Below are 12,269 nucleotides of genomic sequence, written 5' to 3'. Positions count from 1 at the left end.
CCACTTATGGGGGGTTCATGTTAGGCAAACTGTTTTAAGAAAAGAGAGCTCCCATTTCAGCTCAGCTCTATTTCAGATGTAAAGAAAACAAGCCACGGTTATGCGCTATGTCTGCAGATGATCTCAGACAGATCAGTCTCATATAAGCTGTCTGATAAAGGGCCGTGCATCTCATTAATGCAGAAGAAAGCAAATCTTTTGGACTCTGGCTACTGCTAAAGCCTTAATAGCAGGTGTCAGAAGCAGAAGGGCCAAGGTGGAATTTTCAATCGCAGGCTCATTGACTTATTTGCTATTAAATACTCTGTAGTAATTACAGGCTCCAGAAACCACTTGGTAAATTATACTTATCAAGGCCAAAAGTAACTGCTGCATAACCTGCCTTCTGTTTTAAGAAGACAGAAATAACAGTGCATATACTTGGAAAAATTGCAGTTAAATCTTCCTCTCACCTCTCTATGACACTCTCAATTACATAACATTTTAGTTATGGAAACAGAGAGCTAGCAGTTACCATGCCATTGGTGAATATATAGTTGTCGCACATTATACTTAGACTATGTAACCTAAACCTTCATCTGAGCGTTGTCTGACTTCATTCCTTTCTGCTAATTAAAGTCTTCTGAGACCTTAAGCCTTGGAAAGAAAAGAGACTGACAGCAAACCGACCTGTGGTAATATCTTAGCTTTAATTCCTTTAAAACCCAAGAAGACTAAGTTTGGATTGCTTATGAGGAAGACATAGGTCCCTCTTTCTCTTTTGGTCTACAATCTTGTACACATAAGGTACAGAATAAAGGCCCGATTCACAAATCAGTGTGCAGTGCAATCCTTTCTTGCGCTGGAACAGGCAGGGCAGGAGGCCTGCACTGTATCCAGCGCAAGATTGGGGCCAGAATCGGGTCAGCTGGAGGCAAGAGGAAAGTCTTCCCATTACCCCCGAATAAGCCACCACAGCCCCAATGGGTCGGTTCAGACCCGCGCTACCTCAGGAGTTGGCACAAGTCCGACGAGAACGGAGCAGCTTGGAGCTGCTCTGCGCTGCTCAGGGAACGGGATTGGGATCTGGCATAACTGCGCTTCCCGCTGCCCACCGCTTCCTGCTGCCCACCCGCCCCCAGGAACGCTCTTTGCCCAGGGAGTTCAAGAACCGCTGTAAGTGTGTGCGAGGGAGCAGGGAAGGCAGTAGGGGTGGGGGGCAATCACAAACTGATAGTGGGGTGTAGTTGCTCCACTTTAAATTTCTAAAGCTCGGAGAGCCCTGCGGAGAGTCACGCAGGGCTCCTCGCACCCCCGGGAGGCTGCTCCAGGGACTGGTAAGTGTCCCTTAGTGACACGATCCTGGGGATCATGTCGCTTAAGGGGGCAAAGTCCAGGGCCCTCAAGCTGGGGCATCACGACGCCCCAGTTTGAGAACCACTGAGCTAAAGGGTTTTATTAGCAATATAAAGAGTACAAAATCAGAAGAGATTTCTTCTTAAATATTTCACCCCTTAGGGACAGCAGCAGCTACTCCACTCTGTTTGACCTACAAAATCCCAAGTCCCTGGAAATTGGGTTAAAAAGCTGAACTGGAAGGCTAGGAAGGTGCAAAGTTAAACATCATGTGCAAAGAAGAGATAAAATCAAGATGTTGTGTCATGCAGCCTTGTGAATGGATTAAAGGGCAAGGGGGGGTAATGTACACAGCACAGAAGGTCCCATCAAGAGCATCTCTTGAGCCAGAGAGCCAGATCTGATTTTGCACATTTTACTTGCATGCAATCAACATAATTGGTATATCACTTTAATAAACATGGCAGATGTTAAGTTGCAGTTGGTGATCGTGTTCCATCAACTTTCCAACTGTGCTGGAAAGCACTGACATAACGGGTTAGGACTGCACCCTCAGAGTCTAATCCTAGGCATGTTTACACAGAAGTAAGTCCCATTATAGTCAATGGCACTTACTCCCAGGTACATGTGGATAGGATTCCAGCTTCTGAGCATTGGTTTCCTGCCAGAGGAGAGGCCTGGTTGCCTCTGGAAACCTCTTCCACCTGCCACCCACCTTTGGGTGCAGGGAGAGGATAGCAGGGGAGGACAGAGTGGATGTGAAAAGAGGAGGTGAGGGCCTGCTTGTGATGGACTGTGCCTGCCTCAGTTCTGATCACTGTATTTCGAACAGCAGGGCTCACATACTCCAGCACGCCTGCTTCGAACGTTCATCCCATCCTTCTGCGATATTGTATTTGATTTGATTGTAATGTGTCTGCCACCCTGGGAGTCTGGTGCTAAAGGTCAGCCTGTGTAGACTAAATGAATAATTGAGAAATAAGAAATATTACCAGCATTTGGTCATGTCTTAAAGAAATTTCTTTGGGAATATGAAAACCTGCTTTGCTTTAATAGTGCCCCTAAAGAAGAATACCCATATGTTGGATCTAACAATCAAACACATTCCTAGCCCACCTTTGAGGTTTCCTCTCCTATTGTTTCTGCGTTGATTCCCTTCCTCCTTTCCTTTGTTATGTTCTGTTTCCCCCACACACACTTTTCTGCATATGATGTTTGTCACATTTGAACTGGCCTTTGTGTTTTGTCTACTATATGCTCTTCTACAAGAGAGTGGTTAGGATACAATGCACTTGTGTGGATTATTTTTAAAAGATACAGGTATAACCAAATTATCCACAGATTTTTCACCTGAGGTTTCATCTCAACAGGATGAGAAGGGCTTTTTAAATTAAAGGGAAAAAGTCGTTTAACAATAGCCTTGTTGATACGAGAGAGGGCAGCCAGCTGGTAATCGATCAATCATTCTCTCTCCAGGCACTTAGAACAGCTTCACTCCAAGACAAGCAACCCCTCCCTACCCCCTGAACACATTAAAGAAAGGTAGTCACTTTGCATTCTTTAACAGCACACTGGGTGAAGGGAGGGGTCACTGACTTGGAGTGAAGCCTTTCTAAGCACCTGGAGAGAGACTGATGAACTGTCTACCAAATGACTCTGTCTTACATAATGAATCGCCTAGCAAAGGGACATTGTTTTTTAAATGGATTTGGTTTAATGAAATTTTTGCCATCCATGTGAGTTCTGGGTACAGAATAATGAGACTCAACCTGTATCCATACCTGACCAATGACGTTTTATTTATTTAAAGGATTTCTTAACCCACCCATCTATCCCTGTATGGGCCACCAGGACAGCTTACAACAATTATTGAAAGATAAGGATACAAGGCAGTACTGCCACTTGGCCCAACAAGGGTTGGGGCATGTGTTACCAGCCCATAAAAGCAGCTCAGGGAGACCAAAGAGGGATGGGAGAAGAAAGAGAGGAGAGCAAGAATGTGAGAGGGAGGTAGAAAGAGCAAAGGACAAGTGAAGAGAAGAGCAGAGAGGTGAAGTGAGAATAGGAGGAGAAATTAGCAGAAGCCCAAGAGATGGAGAAGAGGGTGCAAAAACAGAAGAGGAAAGGAAGGTGCCAGGTGAGGGAGAGTCCTGAGGATGTCCTGAGTCCTGAGGTGAGGGAGAGGTGAGGATCTGTCCTGGGACCGGTGCTTTTCAACCTCTTCATAAATGACCTGGAGACAGGGGTGAGCAGTGAGGTAGCTAAGTTTGCAAATGACACCAAACTTTTCCAAATGGTGAAGACCAGAAGTGACTGTGAGGAGCTCCAGAAGGATCTCTCCAAACTGGCAGAATGGGCAGCAAAATGGCAGATGCGTTTCAATGTAAGTAAGCGTAAAGTCATGCACATTGGGACAAAAAATCAAAACTTCACATATACACTGATGGGTTCTGAGCTGTCTGTGACAGATCAGGAGAGAAATCTTGGGGTGGTGGTAGATCGATGAAAGTGTTGACCCAATGTGCAGCGGCAGTAAAGGAGGCTAATTCTATGCTTGGGATCATTAGAAAAGGTATTGAGAACAAAACAGCTAATATTAGAATGCCCTTGTACAAATCGATTATAAGGCCACACCTAGAGTATTGTGTCCAGTTCTGGTCACCACATCTCAAAAAGGAAATGGAAAAGGGGTGCAAAGAGAGCGACTAAGATGATTCCTGGCTGGGGCACCTCCCTTATGAGGAAAGGCTGCGGCGTTTGGGCCTCTTCAACCTAGAAAAGAGGTGCCGGGGGGGGGGACATGATTGAGACATACAGAATTATGCATGGGAAGGATAAAGTGGATAGAGAGATGCTCTTTACACTCTCACATAACACCAGAACCAGGGAATATCTGCTAAAATTGAGTGTTGGGAGAGTTAGATCAGACAAAAGAAAATATTTCTTTACTTGGCGTGTGGTCGGTCTGTGGAACTCCTTGCCACAGTATGAAGTGATGGCATCTGGCCTGAATGCCTTTAAAAGGGGATTGGACAAGTTTCTGGAGGAAAAATCCAAATCCATGGGTTACAAACCATGATGTGTATGTACAACCTCCTGATTTTAGAAATGGGCTATGTAGCAGCAACTGTTACCCTGCACATGCCCGATCTCGGAAGCTAAGCAGGGTCTGGCCTGGTTAGTATTTGGATGGGAGACCACCTGGGAATACTGGGTACTATAGGCTTATACCATAGTCTTTCGAGACTGAAGGTTGCCAACCTGATGTATCAGAAAGCCAGATGCAAGGGACGGCACCAGGATGCAAGTCTCTTGTTATCTGGTGTGCTCCCTGGGGCATTTGGTGGGCTGCTATGAGTTACAGGAAGCTGGACTAGATGGACCTATGGCCTGATCCAGTGGGGCTGTTCTTATGTTCTTAGACCGAGACTCAAGCCAACAGGCGTAAGCAGCAACAGGAGAGAACCAAAAAGATGGGAGGAAAATGGAGAAAGGCACAGGCCAAAAAGGGCTAGACAATGAGCAGGAAGGGGCACTTAGATTCTTTCAAGGGCTCATGAGCCCCTGCCTTCTGCTCACTAGTTGGGAAGACCCAACTGTCAGAGATCCCTCCTTGCTCCTTCAGTGGCAGATGTCCTTGGCCTTATGCTACCCCCACAGGTGCTTGTCCTCACAGGGGCATAATAGCCTTCACCTGTACTTGTCAAGACTGCAAGCAACTAGGCATCAATAAATAGTTGCAGCAGTCTCCTGTAGTTAGCTTCTGTAACCTACTTGACAGGTCAAAGCAGTACTACCATAACATTGTCCCCTCTCCCAAGTGGGCAGCTCCACCTCAAAGGGGTTGTGGAGTGACAACAGGGATAGTGGGGAACAGGGAGCAATAACGGATCCAACACACCAAAACATTATGTCTCCCAAACCCATCTCCATCAGATGGCCCAGAAGGATACTGCAATCAAAGGCAGCAAGAATCCCTTTCCAGTTCCTGGCACGTATGGTTGCAAGGGGCCATTTCAGTTCCAAAATCAGGCCTGAATCTGGATTGAAAAGGTTCAAGATACTTGTTATCTTGAAGTTATCTTGAAATTATGAAGATACTCACTATCTTGGAGTTGAGGAGTTTCACCTTGCCCAGGAATAGCAAACTAGAGACAGGCTGGTAACTTCCTAGGATGGGGGGATCCAAAGAAGGCTTTTTCAACCACAGTCTAATTATAACCTCTTTCAGTAAATGTGAACTTATATAAATAAACTTCCATTCAATCAAAATAGAATCTCCCTCCTCCTCAGGGAGACATTTGCAATCTCAACCACTCAAGTGGCCTGTCTCTTTCTGGCTGCTTTAGTCAGCCAGAATGGGCAAGGGTCCAGCATGAGCATGTAGTTGGCTGCAGAGTTCCAAGCAACCTGTCAACATTCTCTGGTTGAATGAGCTGGAATGCGTCCATTGAAACAAGGTAAGCAGGTCCTGCAGGCTCACGCACACTCTGCATCCGAAGAAGAGTCCAAATTGGAACATGCAAGAGAATTTATCAGCAAAGTGTCTAGGAAGTGGTCGCAACTGGCCACTGATATCCCCCCCTCCATTGTCACTGATATATAATAGGTTCACTGAGGTTCTAGTCATCTCCCTAATGGCTTCATGGCCCACAGCTCATTAGTAAATCAGGGCTCTCATCAGAGAGAGAGGAGGTGCTTAGAAGCAATCATGACAACTGCTTGAGTCATTTCTTCTTTCAACCAGGGCTTCTTACACAGTACAACCAACCAAGGAGACAAGAGAATCACTCAAAGCCATCAAGCACCATTGGATCCAAGGGAACCTGAGAATGGATGTTGAAATCCCCTATGCAATCAGTTAGTGAGAAGGCAATATCAGTTCTAAAACTACTTCTGCCAGCTCAAGAAAGGAGACTAATGGGCAACAGGGCAGGTGGTCCACCAACAGAATCCCCATTCTTTCTCAATCTCCAGGTGCAAACACTCAAAAGTTGGCAGCTGCTAAACAAGGCACTTCAATAGTTCACTGCACAAAAGCTTTCTGCAAATCCCCCTCACCCCCTGGCCCAAGCCTACTGCTGAACCAGAAAACTTGAACTTGATGGACAAAGCCAGGAGAGGCTGGCTAGCTACTTACTTCCCCCTCCCCCACACTTCATCCAACCAGGTTTCTATCGCACGTGCCAGGTCAGTGTGGTCTTCCAGGATAAAGTCTTGGATGGCTGAAGATTTCTATTCACTGCCTTGTTATCAAACAACAGGACCTGCTCTGAGATAACCTTGACCATGTTGACAGGAAAGAGGGCTGGAAGAAGGAACAGCATTAGACTACCTGGACCTCCTTCCCTGTTCTTCCCCCACCATGTCTCCCTTTACCCCAAGCACACAAGATAGCCAAACTCCAAACTTCCTCTTCCTAGGAGCTTCTCAAGTATATGCCTCCCACAAACAGCCAAACACTACTGACACCCCATAAAAAACATACTCCCCAGGCATAGAAGGAAACTGGATTAGAGCAATAACATCAAAGCCCACCCTGCATTCCCTCAAAGCCCAACCCACTTTACAGTCCAGTTGTAAACCTATCTAACTAGGTATAGAACCAGTCCAATTCATTTCTGTATCAATAGAACACCTCTGGTTGGAGTGGCAGGTGTAACATTCGGAAAGAGTCCAGCTCTCAAGTCGTCATAACTATGGAAGCTAAAACTCTTTGGTACAGTAGTTGTTTTTAATGTCCTGTAGTAATTAATTTCACTGACAGAAACACCAGACAATGAAATTACTGTGCCACGGAGCAGGGCTACTACAGTAAATATTCTACCAGAGGCAGGCAGAACCCTGGTTTCTCCATCAAGGGGATCAGAAACACTGTGAGGAGAGTTTAGGGCCCCAGCCTGCTCGTTTCATGGCTTAAAAGGCTAGGGTGATGTTCCTATGTAGTAAAATTAAATGTAGTTCCTAGGATGCTAGTCCTGCTGTTCAATTCAAAGGGGAAGGAGGGTATCAAAAGCCCCAGCAGCATCAGCACCAAGTTTTCCTGATTTGCAGGAATACAATTTGGGAAAAGAGTATGAGTGCTGGAAATGAAGGGAGATGAGCTGATTTTAGCTGCCCTTGGCCTTATAGTTGCTCTCCAAGGTGGCGGACAATAGCTTTGACTTTTGATTACCCTCTCCTTCCCAGCATGTTACTCTTGCCTGCTTTTGTGTCTCTTAGATAATGCACTTATGGTGGTGAGGCAGCAGTTAATGGGGCAGAGGCTTCCTTTAAATATAGTTGTCAGTGCTCTTGTTAAAATGCAATGTGCAAGTTCCATCTCACATTCTACCATGTCCAAGATAAAACAGGCTGCATAGAGTGTGTCAATAAAATTGCAGTAAACAATGGAATGTTCTGGGCTCCTTGGTTTTTACCCATTTGATGCTACCATTTGATGCTACCCTTTAGCAGTGCCTCTGACCCTGAAGTCCCAACAGAAATGGTTGTTCCTTGATAACAGACTAAATGGAAATTGGCGTTTTCATTCTTCGTTGCTGCAACTGTGAACCAGCAGACCAGTGCTGGTTGAAATGGATGAATCATAGCTTGGAGTAGACTAACAGGCCAATGGATGAACATGACAATTTAGGAAACTGTCAGCTGGGTTTTGAGCAAACATATAATACCTTGAACGTTTCAGAGTTCTTAGTGAGTCCAATCCTATCCCCCCCCCCAACTGATGCAGTGGTGTCGAAATGGCTACTGCTACATCCTGGGGGGGGGGCGGTTGCAGAGGTCTCCTTTAGGTAAGGGAACAATCATTTCCTCACCCAGAGGTAAGCCTTTGTGGCCCAGAAGGGGGTTTACTAGAACCTGTGCTAGCTAAATAGCTGGCACAGGTCCATGTGTACCTGTGCTGTAGAATCAGTTCTGGGAAGGGGGTGAGGATTCAGCAGCCACTGTTGCTGCCGAACCCGCCCCTCCAGCCCCATCCCATTTTGCCCTCCCCCACCCCTCCCATCACCTTACCTGCATTAGCAGCATCTTTGTGCTGCTCTGGAGTACATAGGAAGGTTCCAACTTTCCTGCTAGCACTCCAGCAGCGCACGTCTTTTACGACTGGCACTGTCCGCTTTATGGCGGTCAGTACCAGCAGAAGAGGTGCTCCAACGAAAGCCCGCTCAGGAAGGATACATTTTTCCTCTTCACAAGTGTTTTCACATAAGATGCTAAAAGTGTTTTTGTGCTTTTTTCCATGTAATTTATGTGCATGTTGTTAATGAGGGATATGAAGCAGAGAGCCATTTAGAATTGATTGTACTTTCTGGCCAGTGCAGGCTTTATATTTGGATTTCAAAAGTGGAAAATACAAAGAGCACTTTCAGGAACAAGCATGGAAAACACTCTGTGTTTTGCATGATACTTGAACCGGAAAGCTTGAACCAGAAACCAGAAAGGTGAAATTAGCATACAAGAAGTCAGTAATAAGCAAAGGGATGTTTACAGTTACTATTTGGGAACCACTGCCATGGAGTGTGGTAGAAAATAGGCAACATAATAGTAACTGAGTTTCAGAAATATTCAATGTTCTGATCTACTAGCATTATTCATAATAGAATGGGAGTGGGACCCTCTTCTTGTGCCAGTGCATCTCCTCAGGTCCTCACCCAGTTGATCTCCCACTCAGTTGATCACTCTCCTCACCCAGTTGATCTCCCACTCAGGTCCTGCCCAGTTGATCTGAACAGCATGAGTCATGCAATACAACTGTTGCTGCTGGATTGTACAATTTCTTACTGCAGGTGGGAGATCAAATGTTTGGATGCTTCCCCCGTTCTTTTAAATAACCCTGTGAGCACAGCTCACCATCGGGGAGCTCTCACAGTATTTGACTCTCTTCCAAACACTCTTCCCCCTAACCCCTGCTTGACTGGAGTGGAACTGTGCAAGATCATGGAAATCCCCTGATTCTGTAACTTTGGCCCTTGCCCCCTGTTGCTGAGCACATTTTTATGCGGGAAAAAGGGGAAAAAGATTAGAGGGGGAGCTAATTCGATGCTTGGGATCATTAGGAAAGGCATTGAGAATAAGACAGCTAATATTGTAATGCCATTGTACAAATCGATGGTAAGGCCACAGCTGGAGTGTCCAGTTCTGGTCGCCACATCTCAAAAAGGATATAGTGGAGATGGAAAAGGTGCAAAAGAGAGCAACAAAAATGATTACTGAGCTGGGGCACCTTCCCTATGAGGAAAGGCTGCAGCATTTGGGCCTCTTCAGTCTAGAAAAGAGGTGCCTGAGGGGGGACATGATTGAGACATACAAAATTATGCACAGGAAGGATAGAGAGACGCTCTTTTTCCTCTCACATAACACCAGAACCAGGGAACATTCACAAAAGTTGAGTGTTAGGAGGGTTGGGACAGACAGAAGAAAATATTTCTTTACCCAGCGTGTGGTCGGTCTGTGGAACTCCTTGCCACAGGATGTGGTGATGGCGTCTGGCCTGGATGCCTTTATGAGGGGATTGGACAAATTTCTGGAGGAGAAGTTCATTACAGGTAACAAGTCATAGTAGGTATGTGGAAGCTCTTGGTTTTAGAAGCAAGCTGCCTCTGATTGCCAGATGAAGGGGAGGGCACCAGGACGCAGGTTGTACTTGTCCTGTGTGCTCCCTGGGGCACTTGGTGGGCCACTGTGAGATACAGGAAGCTGGACTAGATGGGCCTTTGGCCTGATCCAGCAGGGCTCTTACGAGCTGAATGTGCACTGGAATTTCCATCTCTCTGCACAGGAGGCTTGGGAGAAGAGAGCAGCAGGAAAGCGCAATCTTGTCTTCACTAATGCAAACCCTGTACACTGAGCTTCAGAGATCAGGGATTTGGTGCACACACACACACCCACAATAGCCTTTGCAAGGCGGGTGCACGAAGACTTGCACAAACCAATCCAGACAACCAGGCTTATTACATGGCTTGTGCATTCTCTCACATGCTAGACTATCGGACTGCGACTTTGACTCTACATTGATATGACAGAAGAGCAAGTTGTTCTAGACTACAGTCATATTTCCCCAGGCCAGTTTGGTTGTGATGGTGGTGTGAGCTGCTGGCGCTGCCTGCAAGAGCATATACAGTCAGATGAGCTGTCAGATGAGCCAGTAACTCAGCAATTACTGAATAGTGGGGAAAAGTCCACTTCTTTACATCAAGGCAATAGTGGGGAAAAGTCCACTTCTTTACATCAAGGCAAGCATCAAAATGCAATCTACACACACCAAGAAGGGGGCTGGCAAAATGTGAACAATTCCTTTTGAAGCTAATGCTATGTTGTGTCCATGAAAGCTGCACTATTCCCTTCTGAGATCCAAACAGTGATCAAGTGGATAGTTACAGGATGTTTGTATTGATTATTTTACATCTGAAGGATATGCTTCCCTGACAGTTAACGAAGGCTCTTGCTTCCACGCCGATTGTATATGCAGTATACAGCGAGCCACCCGAAGTGGCAAGCTGGGTGGGAGTCCATTCTTACAAGGAAAAATTAAGGCTGTCGAATAGATGCTTATCTAGACTCAACATCAGATTTGGGGAGGGGGCTTTGCTCGTAGAGGGCCAACATTACAGTTTCCCCCAACCTATTCTTAACCCAACTGTAGGGTGCATTACTCCACAGCCTGCATCAGCCCATACCTCTTTGCAGCTTTCCATCTCGTTTTTCTCTCACTGCAGGCACCACTCTCTTCATGATGCAGCCTCCCCACATAGCTGGGGAGGGGAGCAAGGGATATAGAAAAACACTGTTCTCCTTTATTCCCCATACCTATGATCTGTTAGAACAGCAGTTCCCAAACTCTGGGTCTGTGGCCCACCAGTGGGTCCAGGACCCAATTTTTGGTGGTTTGTGAAACTGACAGGGCAGATTAGGCTGTGTGCATCAAGGATTAAACAAGGTGCTGCTTGGGGGGGGGGGGTAGCACTGTTACTCAGTCACCATTGTAGCCACAGAGGCTTGAGTGGCTAATAAAGTGAAACTGTTTTTAGGTGGGTTCCCATGCTAAAACATTTGGGAACATATGAACTGCTTGCCACATGTAACAGCCATCATATTACTAGAGTTGAACTGGTACAAAGAAGGACAGGGCTTGTGTATCTTCTGTAGGATTTTGGTCAGTGCCATTTTCCTTATACATGCACCACAAGCTGCACCTGCCAAATGTGCTTTATATAATGTCCATCATTAACAATACAGAAATCCTGACATTCTTTTCATACATGTGATTGCAGGACAAGTGGCCACGAAGTTGCTGTTTGTGTGAATGGGAGTCTTAGGAATATTCGGAGATATTTTTGCTTGCGGTTGACAATAGGTTAAATGTTAATTTCAGAGGAAGGTAGAAAATCCTAAAGGAAAAAGAGAAACTCTTATGGTCTCACTGCTTGTCAAGGAGTTGAATGGGCTTGAAGGTTGACTGAGCTGACTTTTTACCTCCCCATCCTTAGGAGATCATCCTAGCTTTCTGGCAGTTTAGTTATAGCAGGCTTCCACACCCTTGCTGTCTGTGTCCTTGTGTAAAGCTATTGGTAGTTTTTGCAAGATAAAGAGTTTTAACTATGGATGCTGTAATGGGAAGCGAGCAAGTCAGGGGCAAGACTTGTCTCTTGCCCCCTACCTCTCCTGAACGATATTATGCAAACTGCAGTAGATGACATCTGTGAGCTCTCACATTAAGCTACTTACGGGAGTAGACTGCTCTTCTAAGGAAAGACAGTAACCCAAAGTAACTTCTGAACTGACCCATATAAATGAATTAATTCATTTCACCTCCCAGAATGGCTCCAACGACAAGGGGGAGGGGCAGCTTGCAGGGCGCAATGAGGTGCCCTGCAAAACTTAGTGCTGTGCCCTTCTCCTGGATTTTTATAAAATGTAACTTTTCCAACATGTGT

At 45.9% G+C, this 12,269-nt stretch overlaps 1 protein-coding gene across 4 annotated transcripts in view; it reads left to right on the top strand.

The window, feature by feature from the left end:
• The window catches only part of HIPK2 (homeodomain interacting protein kinase 2), a 181,293-nt gene that overhangs the window by 118,733 nt on the left and 50,291 nt on the right, over positions 1-12,269 (top strand). The gene's annotated exons all lie outside the window — the stretch shown is intronic.

The sequence above is a fragment of the Tiliqua scincoides genome, chromosome 7, assembly GCF_035046505.1.
Source record: "Tiliqua scincoides isolate rTilSci1 chromosome 7, rTilSci1.hap2, whole genome shotgun sequence".
In the NCBI taxonomy this organism is placed as follows: domain Eukaryota; kingdom Metazoa; phylum Chordata; class Lepidosauria; order Squamata; family Scincidae; genus Tiliqua; species Tiliqua scincoides.
Note: the sequence above shows the minus strand (reverse complement) of the source record. Positions and strands in the feature narration are given on the sequence as shown.